Source organism: Arvicanthis niloticus, chromosome 3 (genome assembly GCF_011762505.2).
Source record: "Arvicanthis niloticus isolate mArvNil1 chromosome 3, mArvNil1.pat.X, whole genome shotgun sequence".
Classification (NCBI taxonomy): domain Eukaryota; kingdom Metazoa; phylum Chordata; class Mammalia; order Rodentia; family Muridae; genus Arvicanthis; species Arvicanthis niloticus.
Window position 1 is genome coordinate 22,228,625 of NC_047660.1, and position 16,211 is coordinate 22,244,835.

The 16,211-nt window shown below is 39.0% G+C and overlaps 1 protein-coding gene across 33 annotated transcripts in view; it reads left to right on the plus strand.

Moving 5' to 3' along the window:
- The window catches only part of Klf12 (KLF transcription factor 12), a 401,439-nt gene that overhangs the window by 20,586 nt on the left and 364,642 nt on the right, over positions 1–16,211 (plus strand). For 6 of the 33 annotated variants that reach the window (XM_076930633.1, XM_076930637.1, XM_076930650.1 and 3 more), the window contains exon 2: positions 4,407–4,518. The exons of the other annotated variants lie outside the window; for them this stretch is intronic. The gene's annotated coding sequence lies outside the window, so the exon portion shown is untranslated. The remainder of the gene's footprint in view (positions 1–4,406; positions 4,519–16,211) is intronic. 33 annotated transcript variants of the gene reach the window in all.

Below are 16,211 nucleotides of genomic sequence, written 5' to 3' on the forward strand. Positions count from 1 at the left end.
GAATATTTGAAGGAAACAAAGTTGGATTTCCTTTGTTGACTTTCAAGTTTCCCGACTTTTGGATTTTCCTTTAAGGCAAGTTTACTAGAAACATTTACTGAATACTCACAAGACCCTTGGAAAAACATGTTCGTGCCTAAATTTCTGAAACATTAAGTGTTGCTTGAATTGGGAAAAACATTTTGGTCGATATAATTAAAGGATCTGGAGATGATACCACTCTGGATTTTTCAGCTCAGGAAAGGTTCAAAATCAAGCATCTTTTAAGAGTCAGAAGGCAAAAGCCACATGTCCACAGAAGCACAGTCTGGAGGGATGCTGCCATACTCCATGGAATGCCAACAGAAGCCAGCAGACACACATGTAGATTTTTCCTTGGAGCTTCCAGAAGAAACATGGCCTTGCTAATGTTCCCTAGAGATGGGGTTATTCTAGTTTTTAGCCACCAAGACTGTTGGAATTTGCTTGGGCAACCAAAGGAGACTCATAAATATTCCACAGGAAAAAGGAAGGCATTGTAGTAGGTGATGGCTATCTAGGGTAGATCATCTAGAAATTCTAATTTTTGAAAAATTATCAAAAACATTATAAATGTGTATAGTAATTTGGGCAGGAAAATTTTGTGTAGCATGTTCCCAAAGCACAGAAGGGTGTGTGTGCTCAACCTTGTTCACATGGAAGACTGGAGTAGGAACCAAGGAACAAGTGCTTGGTATAGGCTGAGTGAGGGTGAGTTTCCTGAACAAAGAGGGTCAAGGTGGGGAAATGATAAGTCCCTCACCCTGGGGTGACATGAGCATCAGCCTACCCGAATTCCAATATATTCACCTTCTGAGAGTAGATCAGATTCTTGAAGACAGGTGTCAGATACTGACATCTACTCTTCTGCTCTACAATGAATCCACCATCAAGAAGTTTTAGTTCTGTCCATTTGCTCTTAGGTCTTTTTTAGTACTTTTGGCCACTTTGAGTTCAGTGTGACCTCAGAGACCACAATGTTAAAAAAAAAAAAAAAAAAAAAAAGCTTTGTTTTCTGTGATGAGGACATCAGACTGTTCTGGGGGGGGGGGGCACATAGTGATGTTTTAGGGTTTGCCAGCTGCATAACCATTCCTCAGAATTGTAATGTGCACAGTTGTGCCTCAGAATTTTTGAGGAGTCAGATCACAGACACTGGTAATATCTGTACATTATACATAATACATCTGTCTGTATTCCTCATATCATCTACAGGTTTATATGATCCATAATACAGTGCAAATGTTGCATGTTAATAGCTTCATATTAATAGTGTTCTTAATTATTAATAGTGTTCTTCATGGGATAATGACAATAAAAACTATTTATACAGGTATAGCACCAATCCATGTTAGTTTTAATACATGTTAGTTAGCTTGATCAAAGTTTATAGCTCTCTAGTGTTGGTACTGAACAAGTTAGAACTAGACAAATGCTTAGGTTTTCAATAAAAAGTCTCTGCCTTCTGGATAAGAGGAATGTTAGGAGGCACATTTCAGAGTTCTAATAAAAAGAAGAAAGGGCACAGAGCTTCTCCAGCCTTTGCAAGTTAGTTTTAGATTCTAGGATGCAGAGACCACAGATAGAGAAGACCAACTACCCCTCTCCTCTCCTCTCCTCTCCTCTCCTCTCCTCTCCTCTCCTCTCCTCTCCTCTCCTCTCCTCTCCTCTCCTCTCCTCTCCTCTCCTCTCCTCTCCTCCCCTCCCCTCCCCTCCCCTCCCCTCCCCTCCCCTCTCCTCTCCTGCCTTCCTTCCTTTCTCCCTCTTTTTTCCCTCCCTTCCTTCCTTCCTTCCTTCCTTCCTTCCTTCCTTCCTTCCTTCCTCCCTCCCTCCCTCCCTCCCTCCCTCCCTCCCTCCCTTCCTCCCTCTCTCTCTCTGTCTTTCTCATTTTCAAGAATCCTTAAAATGTAATAAAACAAAACAAAACACTGTTTCTTAGGGATCAAACTTTCCATGAGGGGTTATGAGGTTTATATGGTCCGTGAGCCGAAGGCCACTGCCATGTTCAATGAAATGTATTAAATTAGGGATTGCTTTTCATTTTTCAGAAAGCCACTTGCTGAAAAGAACAAGTATTACACATTAATCATTTAAAATCTCATGCCAGGCATGCTTGATCAAAGTTTATAGCTCTCTAGTGTTGGTACTGAACAAGTTAGAACTAGACAAATGCTTAGGTTTTCAATAAAAAGTCTCTGCCTTCTGGATAAGAGGAATGTTAGGAGGCACATTTCAGAGTTCTAATAAAAAGAAGAAAGGGCACAGAGCTTCTCCAGCCTTTGCAAGAGACTGTTGCTAGTTCAGTAACTCCAAGAACTTTGGAAAGTCTGTATTTCATTTCTGTGTGATACGTTTCATTGAGTATGTAGAAACACGTCAACGAAATTGCGTTCATTGGGATGAGTGGTTAATTGAGCATTTCCAGATCATCAGAGAGAGCTGTGTTAGTAGATGGTGTGCTGGTTAGATTTTTACCAACTAGACACAAACCTAGACATATCTAGGGAGAGAGAATCTTAATTGGAAAACTGCCTTCATAAGATTGGCCTGTTGAAAACCCTGCGGGGTAATGTCTTGATAAATAACTGATGTGGGGGTGCCCTGATCACTGTGGGTGGTGCCACCCCTGGACAGGTAGCCTTCGTGGCCTGTATGAGTTAATGCAGAAAGCCTCCAGTGGTTTCCTAATAGCTGGATGGATGTATCCTATTAAATACTGTAATTTCAAGAGCAATAATTTAATGTTATATATTCAGGATTCTCAATACCTTAATGTTAAAATATATAGAAATAAACCTTCTCATGTTAAAAAAGAAAAGAAAGAAAGAAAGCGGGCTGAGTGAGCCATAAGGACAAACTGGATGGCATCTCTCCTTTCTGGTCTCCGTCTCAGTTCTTTTCTCCAGGTTCTTGCCCCAGCTCTTTTCAGGGAGACAGTTCTAAAGGAAACAAGTCTTTTCTTCCCCAAGTTGCTTTTGATCATGGTGTTTCATCACAATAGACACCCAACTAGAATAGATTCTCTTGTTTTGAATCCTTTTCTTGAAATCTCAGAAATCTTACAAGGGATCATGGACTATTTGACTTTCAAATATATGGTGCCAGAAAGTTCTATTAGGATTGTTTAACGTTCCTTCCAGATGAGTTTGTGTATAGAGCTGAAAGGGAGCTTATTCATTTAATATTTCTTTTAGCAAAAGATGTTGTAGGATGGTTTAATAACTATAAAACCAATGTAACTCATCTATTACGAAAAACTGTATGCTAAGTTTCACAGTAGCGAATATTAAGAATCCCTCGAAGGACGTCTTTAGACTTCTCTTCAAGGTACGGAACTAGTCCCATCTGTGCCTTCTCCCTGCATTCTGCACCAAGTTATAGAGAATCTGTAAGAAGTGCTAAAGCAAAAAGTAGTTTTGGAGGGAAGTTAGGTCATTGAAATCTATCTGAGATGCAGAGTTGGAATCCTTAGCAGCCAGTGTCTTCCTGTGGTTCTCTCATGTTCTATTTGTAGATTACAAATCCTTGCCTCCATACCCTGAGGCTCATTCTTATTTTAGCTGTGTCTCTCACCTCCCAGGCCTCTCCAGCAAAATCCCAGTTCATTCAATTAAGTTGAGACCAAGGGATTGCAGCGTTCTTGGTGAGGCTGGGGAAAAGAATTTAGAATCGTGTTCTTCTAGGATCTGTTTTGTTGGTTATTTAATCTTCTGGGCACCTCCTCAACTGTAAAGTGGAGATGACATCGATTTTGTACTTTCTGAGCTGTTACAGAGGCTTGTACAAGCATTTCAGTGCTTGGCACACAGCAAGTTAAGAGCTAATAGCTGGTGTTAGTGGACTGTTCTACTTTCCATCCCAGAACCTCGGGCAGAACACATACTCACTTCTCAAGTCAGGCTATAGTAGGAACTTTAGTCCTGAGTGGGAGGTACAACTTTAGAAATCCCTACCAGAGCTTCCACGGGTGCTCCCTAGAGGTTTGGCAAAGGAGTTGCCCTGTGAAGGGTGGGTTCCACTTGCATGGGTGGAGGGGAGGAAAAGGCTGTCCAGACACAGGAAGCAACTTGAGCTGAGGGTGAGGCAGGAAGTTCTGGTTGTGAGCCAGGCAGAGGTCTACTCGGGCTAGTTTAACCCACAGAACAGCTTACATTGGAAATATGCAGTGCTTTCAAAGGTTTAAGCTTCCAGAGACTCATGGGACATTTCCCTTTTAAAACCTTGATTTACAATTTCTCTTGAAAATTTTATGGCACATATTATGATGATAGCTTGAAGATTATGACTCCAGCTTAGTCCTTAGTCACTTTAATTGCCACTGCCTAAAGCTTTTTAAATATTGTGAGGCCCTTTTCTCTTTTCATTTCTTTGTTTGTTTATTATTTTAGAGGCATAGTCTCACATTGCCCAGTCTGGCATAAACTTGATATTTCGCTGATGATGGCCTTGAACAACTGATCCTTCTGATTTTACCTTGGATATATTTGAAAACTGCTTCAGGTATTGTCATTATTTTTTTCATATGGCATGTATATATATATATGTATATATATATATGTATATATATATATACATATATATGCATACTTAATATTTCTTTAGAAATACCCTATATGCTTCCATTTTTCTTCCATCTTTATATTGGTTTTAGTAAAATTTGGCATTTTCTATGATTTAAAGCTCTTAATATTTTTATATTTGCAATTAGTACTATGAGTGTCCTAAAGACTCTTTGTGTGACCCTTGTGTGCCCCCTGGGAGATACTCCTGTGGTTGATCTTCATCAAGTGTGATTTGACATGTTTGTGGTGTTAAGTATAGTATTTCATCACCTTTCCCCCCCTAAACTAAGAATAAACAGCAAGAATAGGTTTGGAGTCTTCAGCAGTTCTTAGAATCTGTTATATTATTAATTTCCTCTGAAATATTTATGCTTCAACAGCATAGTGCTTTGCTTTTAAACAATAGATTCAGAAGTCTCCTTTTTCGAAAAAGATGTATCTATTTCATCTTATGTGAAGAGTGTTCTGTACATATGTGCATTTCATATGTGCCTGGTGTTCTTAGCGGTCAGAAGAGAGTGTTGGTTTTAGGGAACTGGATTTACAGATGGGTTTGAATCTTTGTATGAATGCTAGGAACTGAACTTTGGTCTTCTGCAAAGGAAACAAGTGCGCTTGACTACTGTGCCTTCTCTCCAGATCCAGGAGGTCTCCTGGATCTTTTCCATTTGTAGACTAGTTCTCACTTCTTTGGGTGAGCTGATCTTTTGAAAGCAACTGTAACACACATTACTCATTCCTTTAGTCCTGGAAAATTTTATATCTGTTACTTTTTAGTTTTAAAAAGTAATTCCTTGTTCTGTTCTGTTCTGCTGATTTTTTTCACGTATGTTTTTCAGGGATTTGACCTTATCAGTTTTTCTGTTCCATTTAATTCAATCTTGGCATTTATAGTAACTTTCATGATTTTTTTTTTTTTTTTTTTTTTTTTTTTGCTATTTCTTAAATTTCATAGCACGCAATTTAAGGTGGGCATCTATTGTTTATAAGAAATTCTTATCCTTAATGTCATGGCTTCAAGTTGTTATTTTTTTTATTACATCGATTTATGTTGGTGTGCATGAACACGTCATGGTGCATGTGTCGAGATGAGAGGGTGACTTTAGGGAGCTGCTTCTCTCATTCTGCCATGAAGGTTCTGGGGACTGAACTTAGATATCAGGCTTGGTGGCAAGTGCCTTTACCCACTGAGCAATGCCATTGGTTTAGTTTTACTTACTTTAGATAGTTGATAATTTTCTGTTCAGCTTTCTAGTTTATAGCATAAAAGGGGAGAGAAACAACCAACAGTTTTCTTTAGTTATTATTTTACACAGCAATTTGACAGTATTTTAGCCTTTTAGGGACCGTTAAGATACTCTATTTCTCACAAGCTGGAATCCAATGAAGAAATTTCAGTTCAGAGTCCCCCATTTGATTCTCCCTTTATAATAACAGCAAGCACAGCAGTAAGAGCTGATTTCATTTGTTTCAGATTCCCCTTCTATCATGGCTGCCAATGTTTAGATCAGGATTACTATTTCAACCTATGCCTACGAATTCCTGTTTAAAAGTGAGTTTTTCACTTGGAGAGAGTTTCTGCATCCTGCCTTCTGGTTCCATTTATAGAAGTGCTTTGCCATTGTAATTTTTGGTTGGAAATCTTAGAGGAGAAGTTGATAACATTGGGTCTCTGCCTAGAATATTTAGAGACAGGATACGGACACGAGGTTGGAAGCGCTACCTTTGGCGAGTGCTGGTGTGTCCCAGCCTCCCACTTCACATGTGGGAACTTATTTTTCTTTGTAGTGCCATTAAGATGTAGCTCATTTGGGTGGTAATTACCATGAGAGCTGCAGGTTTGCTAGGAGTTAATGTGATCCTAAAGAGGCTGAAGGGACTGCCCTTGCCCTTGAACTGTCTTCTAAGAACCACATCTTAGAAGATGTGCCAAGTTCCTTATGAGGAATGGGTTCTCACCAGACACCAAATCTGCTGGAAACTTGGACTTCCTAGCCCTCAGACTGGGAGAAACAGGTTTCTGTTAAAGTTAAGTTCAATGACTTTGATAGTAGACAGTCCAAGCTGGCTAATGCATCACTGCCACACATCCCCATGCTCCCACGTCAACCCAAGCGATTTTCAATCAGAACTAACTTATTTGGGAAGATTTACTGAATCATTTGGTTTGGATGCATTCTGTGACTGTTGGAGAAAGGGATTTGAGATTCTACCTATCATTTCAAGAAGTAATACTCTTGCCATGTTTCTTGTATTGAATAGGTGTCTAATGAATATATGTGCAGCTTCATATCCAACTGTTGAATATTATGCATTTTTATTTTGTTATTCTGTGATGTGCTCTATTGTTTTAAACATGACCCTGCCTTGTTTCCCAGGCAGACTTGAACCTATGATCTTTGTACTTGAATGTATGAGGATGACCTGGCTAAAACATGGTCATGTTGACTAGTGAAGTGCAGAATTCTGGTGTACATAGTTCATGTTTGCTTTAGGTATGCAGAAGATGTCATTATTGCATGTCTAGAAAATGGACATCTAAAACAGATTCGTTTATTTTTACAGTTTGTTTGTTTGTGTTAAAGCAGGATCTTGGGTAGTGGTGACCTTGAACTCTTGATCTTCCCACCCCTAATTCCTGGACTTACGTGTTGACTCCACTCTGCTGGCTTTAAATAATATTTAAAAATTTTTAAACTGGAAACATAGTGTTCAGCCTAGTGAAGTGGGATTATGTCTATAAAGCATGCTAAGTGAATCATGGCTTCATTATGTTCAACAATATTAATTTTCTAAAAGTATTCCAGTCATAATTTCATATGTATTTAAAAGAAGTATTTCTAAAAATTAAATATTTCCATTCATTCTTACTGTCTATATGTCCAGTTTAAAATGAACACAGGCTAGTGCCAAAATGAGTGTATTGTAGCTGATTGTGACTAGGACTTCCTAAGGCTATGCAGGTATTTCATAAGAACAGATAAAGTATACATAAAGGTTTGAAAAGATGTCATGTATCAGATATGATGAAATGAAATCAACTCTGAGATAAAATTGATTGTGAGTACTAAGACCTCGCTTCATAAGTAACCTTGTTTCCTCAGGGTTTTTTTGTAGGAGCTCTAAGGTAGGGACTGGATCAAGCTTGTGATATGCGTTCAATTGAACTCTCTCTTTATCTCTCTGTCTCTATCTCTCTTTCTTGCCCCTTCTCCCTCCTTCTCTTTCCCCCTCTTTCTGCCTTTTTCCCATCCCTTCTTCCCTTTGTCCCTTGCATTCTGGGTAATGTAGTTTTAATGAAAACTGAAGTCAAAAGTCTTTATAAATGGAAAATTCCAGAAGTGATGTTTCAAGTAGTGTACATTTTTGTAAGTAGTTTGGTGAATTCTCAAGCTGCCCAGCTCCATCCTTCCTGGGATGTGAATCAAATATATACCTGCCACATATGCTGCCTATGTGCCTCTTAGAGCAGCCTGCTCCGTTATCAGCTCTTGTCATATTGGCTCAGAGTTGCAATGACTGTGGTCATGCAAGCTTATTTTACTTGTTGACCAACAGGAGGAGAACAAAGATAGACTGGCGGTTTGAATGTAGGAATATTGCTGTAGCTTTATTTTATTAGTTGCATTATTATGTTTTACTTAAACAATTTATAAATTAAAAACCATATGAATTTATTGGAGAAAACCAAAACCAAACACAGGTTACATAAGGCCTATCCCTCGCACAGTTTCAGGCATGCACCAGAGTCTTTGAACATATTCTGTGGATAACGGGATGTCATATGTCAAACTATTTCATGTTTTGAGTAATGTTGTTGATTACAGTCTCACATATAATAACAATGTAGCTTTATTTGTTTTTGCCTAGCTTTCTATCTTTCTTTGTTAACCAGTTTGATATTTAAAATAAAACAAGAGAGTATCAAACAACCCCAAATAACCTATAGTACAGTTAGAGCTGGTTCAGAACAAAATAGTCCTTTGTTTTGGTAAGTAAAACTCATGATTACATTTCTAGAAAATATTCCCACTTTCAGAATTCAGAATACATATATCAAGAAACCGTGTGTGTGTGTGCGCGCGCGCGTGCGTGTGTGTGTGTGTGTGTGTGTGTGTGTGTGTGTGTGTGCATGTAGCTTACTTATCTTAGGTAGCATTTCTCTACACAGCTCAGCCTGGCCTGAATGTCACTGACCAGGTGAATTAGGGCATATTCTTCCTCTCACTGATTGAGTGCAAGAGTCAGCATCCCTCCAGATGCCCTTGTTGTATTTAGAGACAGAGCAGATCTCTCTTCTCAGCAGTGAAACAGTCATTAGTTTTTGCTATACCTGGTCCTGGAAGTTAGCCTTGGCATAATGGTGACACAACCCACTGCAGACTAATATGCAGCTTATACATGGAACAAAGACAGACATCAAGAGTTTTTAAAAAAAAAACTTGACAGTAGGAGGTTGAAAACTTAGATGAAAAGGCACACACTCATTGTACAACTGTGGAAAGAAAAAAATAAAAAGGAGGACCAGGCCATTTCTAAATGATCCTAAAGTAGGAGACTGTATACGTATATACATTATGTATTTTGTCTTCTTATTACTTGCCTCCTGTTTTTTTTTTTTAAGTCATATTTTTGTCATTTCTGTTGCTCTGTTGCTGCCCAAAATAAATCTAACAAACTTAGAAGTTGTCAGATTTAAGTACGAACAATATGTGTATGTGGACACATACATATTTATAAACTTAAATTCTAAGGAAAAAACTTTTTTTTTAAATTTTGTTTTGTTTTGTTAAAGAGAAGGCTCATGTAGCCAAGGATGTTTATAAACTTGCTGTGTAACTGAGCCTGATTTAGAATTCTGTTCCTCATATGTTCACCTTCCAAGTGATGTAGCAGGATTATAGGTATGCATTACAAACATTTTCTTGATAGAAATTTATGGACCCTTGATATATATTTTAAGTGCCAACGACAAACAAAATGGTGGTGCTGTTTGCAAAAATAAGAAAGCAGAGAAATGTGTGAACATTGGTGACAGATACAGGAAGCATGTCATCAGACTTACCCTAGAAAGCTGGGGCCCGCCATTGAAAACTTGCAGTGAGGTCACTAATTATGCTGTCCATTAAATACCCCTGGCAACGGAATGGTTAAGAGGACCTGACTGTGAAACTTGAGTGTCTTATGCATCTTCATGAATCTCAATTGTTGAGACTGTATAGAAATACCAATGTCAAATTATGACTGAATAAACACTAGACATTGCAGACTGGGAGCTTAATCGCTCACCAAATAGTCTACCTGTCCTCAGAGAAATAATGGTGCCCCACTTGACACTGTCTAGAAACAAAATGTACAAATCACTGAAATGATGTACTAAAAATGTGGTTGAGTGCAGTGACTCACAGGCCCTCAGAAGACCTTGTCTGGTAAATTTCCACGTACCTCTCCGTTTTGTTTTCCTCTAGGGGATGTGTGTTTGTAGTTTAGTAAAGAACAAAATCAACCTTTTAGTCCATTTTGGGAAGGTAATTGTAACCACTTGGAAAATTGTCCTTACCGTTCTAATATTAACTTTACTTCTTACAATCTCTGCACCTGATTGGATTGCACCCAACCTCACAGGCTTCTAATGAGCTTCCATTTTCTGAGTCATTATGTAAACCGAGGCCATGTGTGCTGTGGTAGTGAGTTATATGTCATTTCTGAGTGTTCTTTTATGGCATTTACTGGAACAAGCCTTCAAAATTAGGCACAATTACACTTTGGCTCGTCAGTATATATTGGTAGTTATCTTGCAGTTGTATTTCTCTTTTTGAGATAGGATCTCTGGTAGCTCAGGCTAGCCTATACCACCACATAGCTGAGGATAACCATGAGCGTCTTTCTTTGTCTTAACTGCTGGTAGTATTACAGGTGTGTGCCACCATTCTGCCTGGCTTTTAGAGAGTCTAATGCTGTAGTTATGATCAACTGGCCTTTAAGCTGCTATGTAGCCTAGGCTGGCTTCAAATTCCAACTTCTTCAACACCCCCCTTACTCTCCCCTCCCCCACTTGAGAGCTGGATTTGTAGGTTGAGGTTGTCTGTTTAGTTTGCAATCATTTTGTTTATGTTTTTTCTCAAGAAAATATCTACAAAGTCATAGATATAGCTTACTGTTATGTAGTTTTATGTAGTTACATTGCCCCCTTAAAGGTCTGAACTTTGTTCTTGAGAATTCCTTGTGGGCCATCCTTGGGCTGCTTATAAGGTTATCCATTACTAACCAGCCAATGTTCACTTTCTCCCAAACCATTTTTCTTTGTGTGCAAGTGCACAACCCTAGTGTATGTGTTTTCAACCGCACTATTTCTTAGGTCCTTACTCACATCTTTGACCATGCAGAGATTTTTAGATCAATTCGTTGTTCTAAGTGGCCACTGTGTAGGGGGTTGGGGGGAGGGGAGCCTTAGTGATCTGCTCAAATGCTACAACCATTTAATTCATTTGAAAAAAGTATTTTGGATTGCTTTTTAACAGCTGGATAAAATTATACCATATCCCGTAGTCTTGAAATAAAAACTGTGAAATAAATTTCCAATTCTCTTACTGAGAAATAATTTTAAATTGATATCAAATTAATTGCAAGAGTGCATTTCATTGTTTGCACTGCAATGTCCCATCTGTTTCATTATGACTCTCATTGAACAGTGGTGAGCAGGCCGTAGACATTATGTCAGTCTTCTCTGAGTGTAACAGTGAGTCTGCTCAAGAAAGAGCAGCACAGGATTCCAATCCTCGTATACCCATTCATCTGGCAGGCCTTCAGAGGCTATCAGTTGTCTTCCTGAATGAGGCTAGGTATTTGACCTATATGAGTAGGTCGAATGAATGTTCAGAGGGTTGGGGATCAATTCTGTCAATTCAATAAGATGTCTTCTTTTGGTTGGGGAGAACCTGGTTGGTTTTGTTTGTTTATTTGTTTTTGTTGTTTTGTTTTGGTTTTTGAGTTGAGATATTTTGTATTGTAAAGGCTTCATATACTTAGGGGAATTGGTACCAGGACAAAGTGATTTTTGAAACTCACTGAAACATTTCCTGTAGTGGTGTAGTTAAGGATAATAACTCCCCCCACCCGACAACTCATGCTGGTTGCTGACATTGAACTCAGTCAAAAACTAAAAGACATCAAACTGTTGGGGACACTGATGGGAAGGCAGTTCCAGAAGTGACAGGAAGGAGAAAGTAATGGGAATGTTCGTGAAAATAAGAAAAAAAATTTAGTATATACTTATAAGAAGCCATCAAAAATTAACGAACTCATTTTTTAAAAAGAAAGTAACTGAAACAACTCTGCATTTAAGTCCACTAGCAAAATGTGTTATAAAATAGCTCTTCCAAATACTCACACAAGTAATATAGTTGTAAAAAAATGACTTTTTAAAAAGAGACCTATGGCAATTAGCATACCAGGACTTTACGAGTGAGTTCACTGTCACATGCAAATGTGTTTACCTGTTTGCTTAGACTTGTTTTCATTTTGTATGTGATTGCTGGGTAATGAGTTAAAGCTGCCCAAATGAGCTTCCCACCTTTCTAACACCTGCTAAGTGGATCATGAAGAATCTATGTAAAAACCTGAAAACACAGGCCATTAGTGTCCTCTTTTATACAGTGATTCTTTCTTGGAGTGTTGCCCAAATATCTGAGAAGTGCTTTCTTGCCTGGATTCAAATACACATATGAGATTTATTATTCAACTATTTATTATCCAATATGCAGCTCTCTACAGCATTAAACAAGGAGAGGGGTGGAAAGTTGAGAGGAAAATGACTTCTTTTCCCTTTATTTTATGGATGTGTGTGAAGTCACGTGCATAAGGTCCAAGAGCTTGAATCCAGTAGAGACAGAACCAGCTTAGTGGTTCTGGGTTCTGTGATCTTGATGATCGTTATTATTGCTGGTATTGATTACTCTATAAGTCACTTACAGTAAAAAGGTTTCCCCAGAAGGAGGACTGGTGCTTAATAATGGTGTGGACTTTTGTCAGCCTTTAATAAAAAAAGGTGTGCACTATCGCCTTCCCTGTAATTTATGAGATTTGAATTCTACTCTAATGTATGATAAATGGAAATCTGAATTATCTTCAGTATTCTGGCTGGCATGGTAAGATTCCTGGAGTCAGTGTTTCTGGACTTCATATGGGGAAGTGAAGGCTACAGAAGGGTCACTTATGGTAACAATGCTGTCATGTCTCAATGTCTACTTGGTGTTAGAAACTAACTGTAACCTGTAAGAGACAATTTTGTCAGTTTTTAAATCTCTCTCTCTCTCTCTCTCTCTCTCTCTCTCTCTCTCTCTCCCTCTCTCTCTCTGTCTGTCTCTGTCTCTCTCTTAAATGCATTATTTGGAGGGCATAGAAAGTTGAATTCTGATTATCTGAGTGCCAGGGCAGTCAATGTAACTGCGAGTCAAAAGAAACTCAAATTTGTGGAGTTGAAGGTCTGTACTATGGAAAGTAACGAGTTGCTGCTTTAAACAAATTGCTTTGCAGTAGCAGACATTTAAATTATAAAAGCACATGAATCTATGTTTAACGTCTGTATAGTTTAAACCATACTGGGGAACTACGAGTTTGGGAAAACACTTGAGCTGTAAAATGTGCTAAAACCATTGCTGGGAAAACAGCTCATTTCGTAAAGTGTTTGTGGCACAAACATGGCCCCACAGCTCACATCTTCAAAATTCACATAAAAGCCAGGTACAGTAGCAGCACATGTTTAAAATGCAGTGTTGGGGGTGTTGGGACTGCAGGAAAGTTCCATGGACCACATTGGCTAGCCAGCCTAGCTGAATTGATGAATTCTGGGTTCAATAAGAAACCCTGCCTCAAAATATAAGGTGAAGAGTGATCAAGGAACCTCCTCTCAGTCTCTGCAGGTGTGCAAGCACACATTTGCACATGCATGCACATACCCACATGAACATACATACACACACACTGATACACACATACACACACACACACACATACAATTGGATACAGTGTTTGGGTCAGGCTAAGAGGCAGAGCTCAGCAGCATGAGTTTGAAGCTTCCGGACCTGTGATTGAGGATTAGGGTGCTTACAAAGGTTTTATAATTATAGATTATAAAAGAGTGAATGCTCCTTAAACAAGCGCTGTACACACACTTTACTCAAATGTGCCTGAGTAGTGAGCGATTTGACTCTCCTATGTTTTCGAGTAACATGTGTAGGCGATTCTGTCGCTGCAAAGGTAAATTACATGAACCTGTCCCATCATCGGGTTTAACAATCACATGCACAATTTGTAGAAGGGACATCTGGCTGAGATATGTCTCCATGTAAACCCTTGCAGATAAAGACTCAAAATAAAGACGTACTTTATACTCAATCAAAACTACATTAAAATCCATTGAAATGTTTGTCCCATCTTTGAGAATAAGGATAAAATTAGTTGAGAACTCAGTGTTTTGCATTCATTTGTGTTTCCATTCCTACAATTTCCTACAAAGCCGGCTATCCCTCTCAAGAAACTTGAATGCACGAGGCTCCAAAACACGAATTGTAAAAGTTATGAACTATGGTTCAGAGAGCTCAACTAGCTTACCCAAGGGGGGACACGTAGAATGTGAACACAGAAACAACTGACCAACAACTCTAAGTGTTAAACTGTTTTTGCCCAAGAATGGCCATGGACTGTGTTGTCCACTTATGAAGCCAAAACCACACTTACTGTCTGGAGCCCTATGCAGGTTTTTATTATGTTTATTCTGTTGTCATTAGGAGAAGAGGCAGGCAGAGGCATAGACATGTCTCCTTTCTTATTTTATTATTATTATTATTATTTTGCGACTTCAATGACACCAAAAGGCAATTTTTTTCCTGCTAATAAACATGAACCATTTGTAAGAGTCAGGGATGGAAAGGGCCAGGGAGTGGTTTCCTGCCACAGGTACCCACATAGTTTTCTCAGAAACAGAAACAAGATTTACAAATATTGATTCTTAAAAGCTGAAAGGAAACCTTACGCCCTTGTTTTAGCCACTAAAATAATTTCTCTGACGAGATCAAGTTAAAGACTTGAATCTTGAATGGCTGTGTTCTATTTAGTATAATATTTCATAACAAGCGGTTTTGTGAGAATTGCCTGCAGGTTGGTCAGGATTGCAACCTTCCCTGCTTGTCTTTGGCATCTCTCCTCTCCCCTCTCTACTTCCTTCTCTTCATTATCCTTCATCCCTGTCCTTCTCTTGGTCCTCACACAACCCTCTACCACCATTGTTTCCTCCCCTCCCCCATCCTCTTTATATTGCACTGGATAGACCCAAAGGCTTGCACATTTCAGGTAAGCAGCTTTACCACTGGGCTGCTCCACAGCCCTCGTTTTTACTTCTCTGAATTGAGGGAAAGTGCAGCTTAGTTTTTTGTGGCTATGTATGATCTAACTGGCCACTCTGATTTTGTGAGTCCTGAGCCCAGTGTCAACAGAAGGGCCAGTGCACATAAAGAACGACAAAGATAATGGAAATGTAGCTTAGAGTTTAGTGATGGACTCCTGTTGTTCATTTCATAGAGTCCAACTTTTGGACTTGTTGGAACATGGTACCTTCCACAGCCATCAATTTACACAGAAGCAGAGCTTTTGTTACTAAAAAGGAAAAGGAAAGAAAACCTTCAGAAATACGCTCTGATCATTAGGCAGAAAACCAACATGGCAGAAGGGTATTAAAAGGATGTGTATAAAGCTGAGTTTCATCAGACCAAAAACAGTGCCTGACATAATGGAAGGGGCTGGGGAATCTGGACAGTGAGAGGATTCTGTGAAGGTGTGAGAGAGAGTTACAGAGCATGTGTTAGTGTGTGGAACGGTATGCCCTTGACAATATGAGAACAACACCTTCCTGAGTACAGCCTGACATTCCCAGGATCATTCTGGAATCACATCTGAGGATGGGGAGACATAGCTTCTCATAAGACATGGTGTCAAAACTGGCAACTGCAGTTTTCATGTAAACAATTGGAAATATCTAATGTGACTTATTAACAGTTCCCTTTAAAATTATACAGTATGGAAATTTTCTTTAAAACCAAAACTTCCCTCATCTCAGATGACAGAATGTTGAGATTTATCAGATACAGATTTATTGACGTAGACCTGCTGCATTTCTATCCTGGAGTCCCACGTGGGGTTTTAAATCATATCTCAAGAAAGACCTGGATCTTTCTGTAAAGAAGGAAATGACCTAATTTTTTTTCATCCTACTCAGAGATTTGAAGACTGTGAACTTTGCAGTTGAGAGGATATATGATTAGAGTCCACAAAGTGCAGACTTTATTATCAAAGCTTAGAAATCTATATTGGAATCGAGTATGCCCATGGAAATTGAAAGCCAGTGTTAAAAAAGAGAGAGAAATGACAAGTTGGAGCAGAACGGAGCAGGCTACTTCTGGGAACCGTGTGACTTGGAAAATACCTAACTCCACAGAGGCATTAATAGTAAATGATGGAGTTACAGTGTGTGGTTGTGGGAAGCAAACACTGACTGAGGAATTCCTGGGCAACAGACATTGCTTCTCTACCCAGGCCTCTCTATGCTACACAGCTACACGAAATGGGATAGCAGAA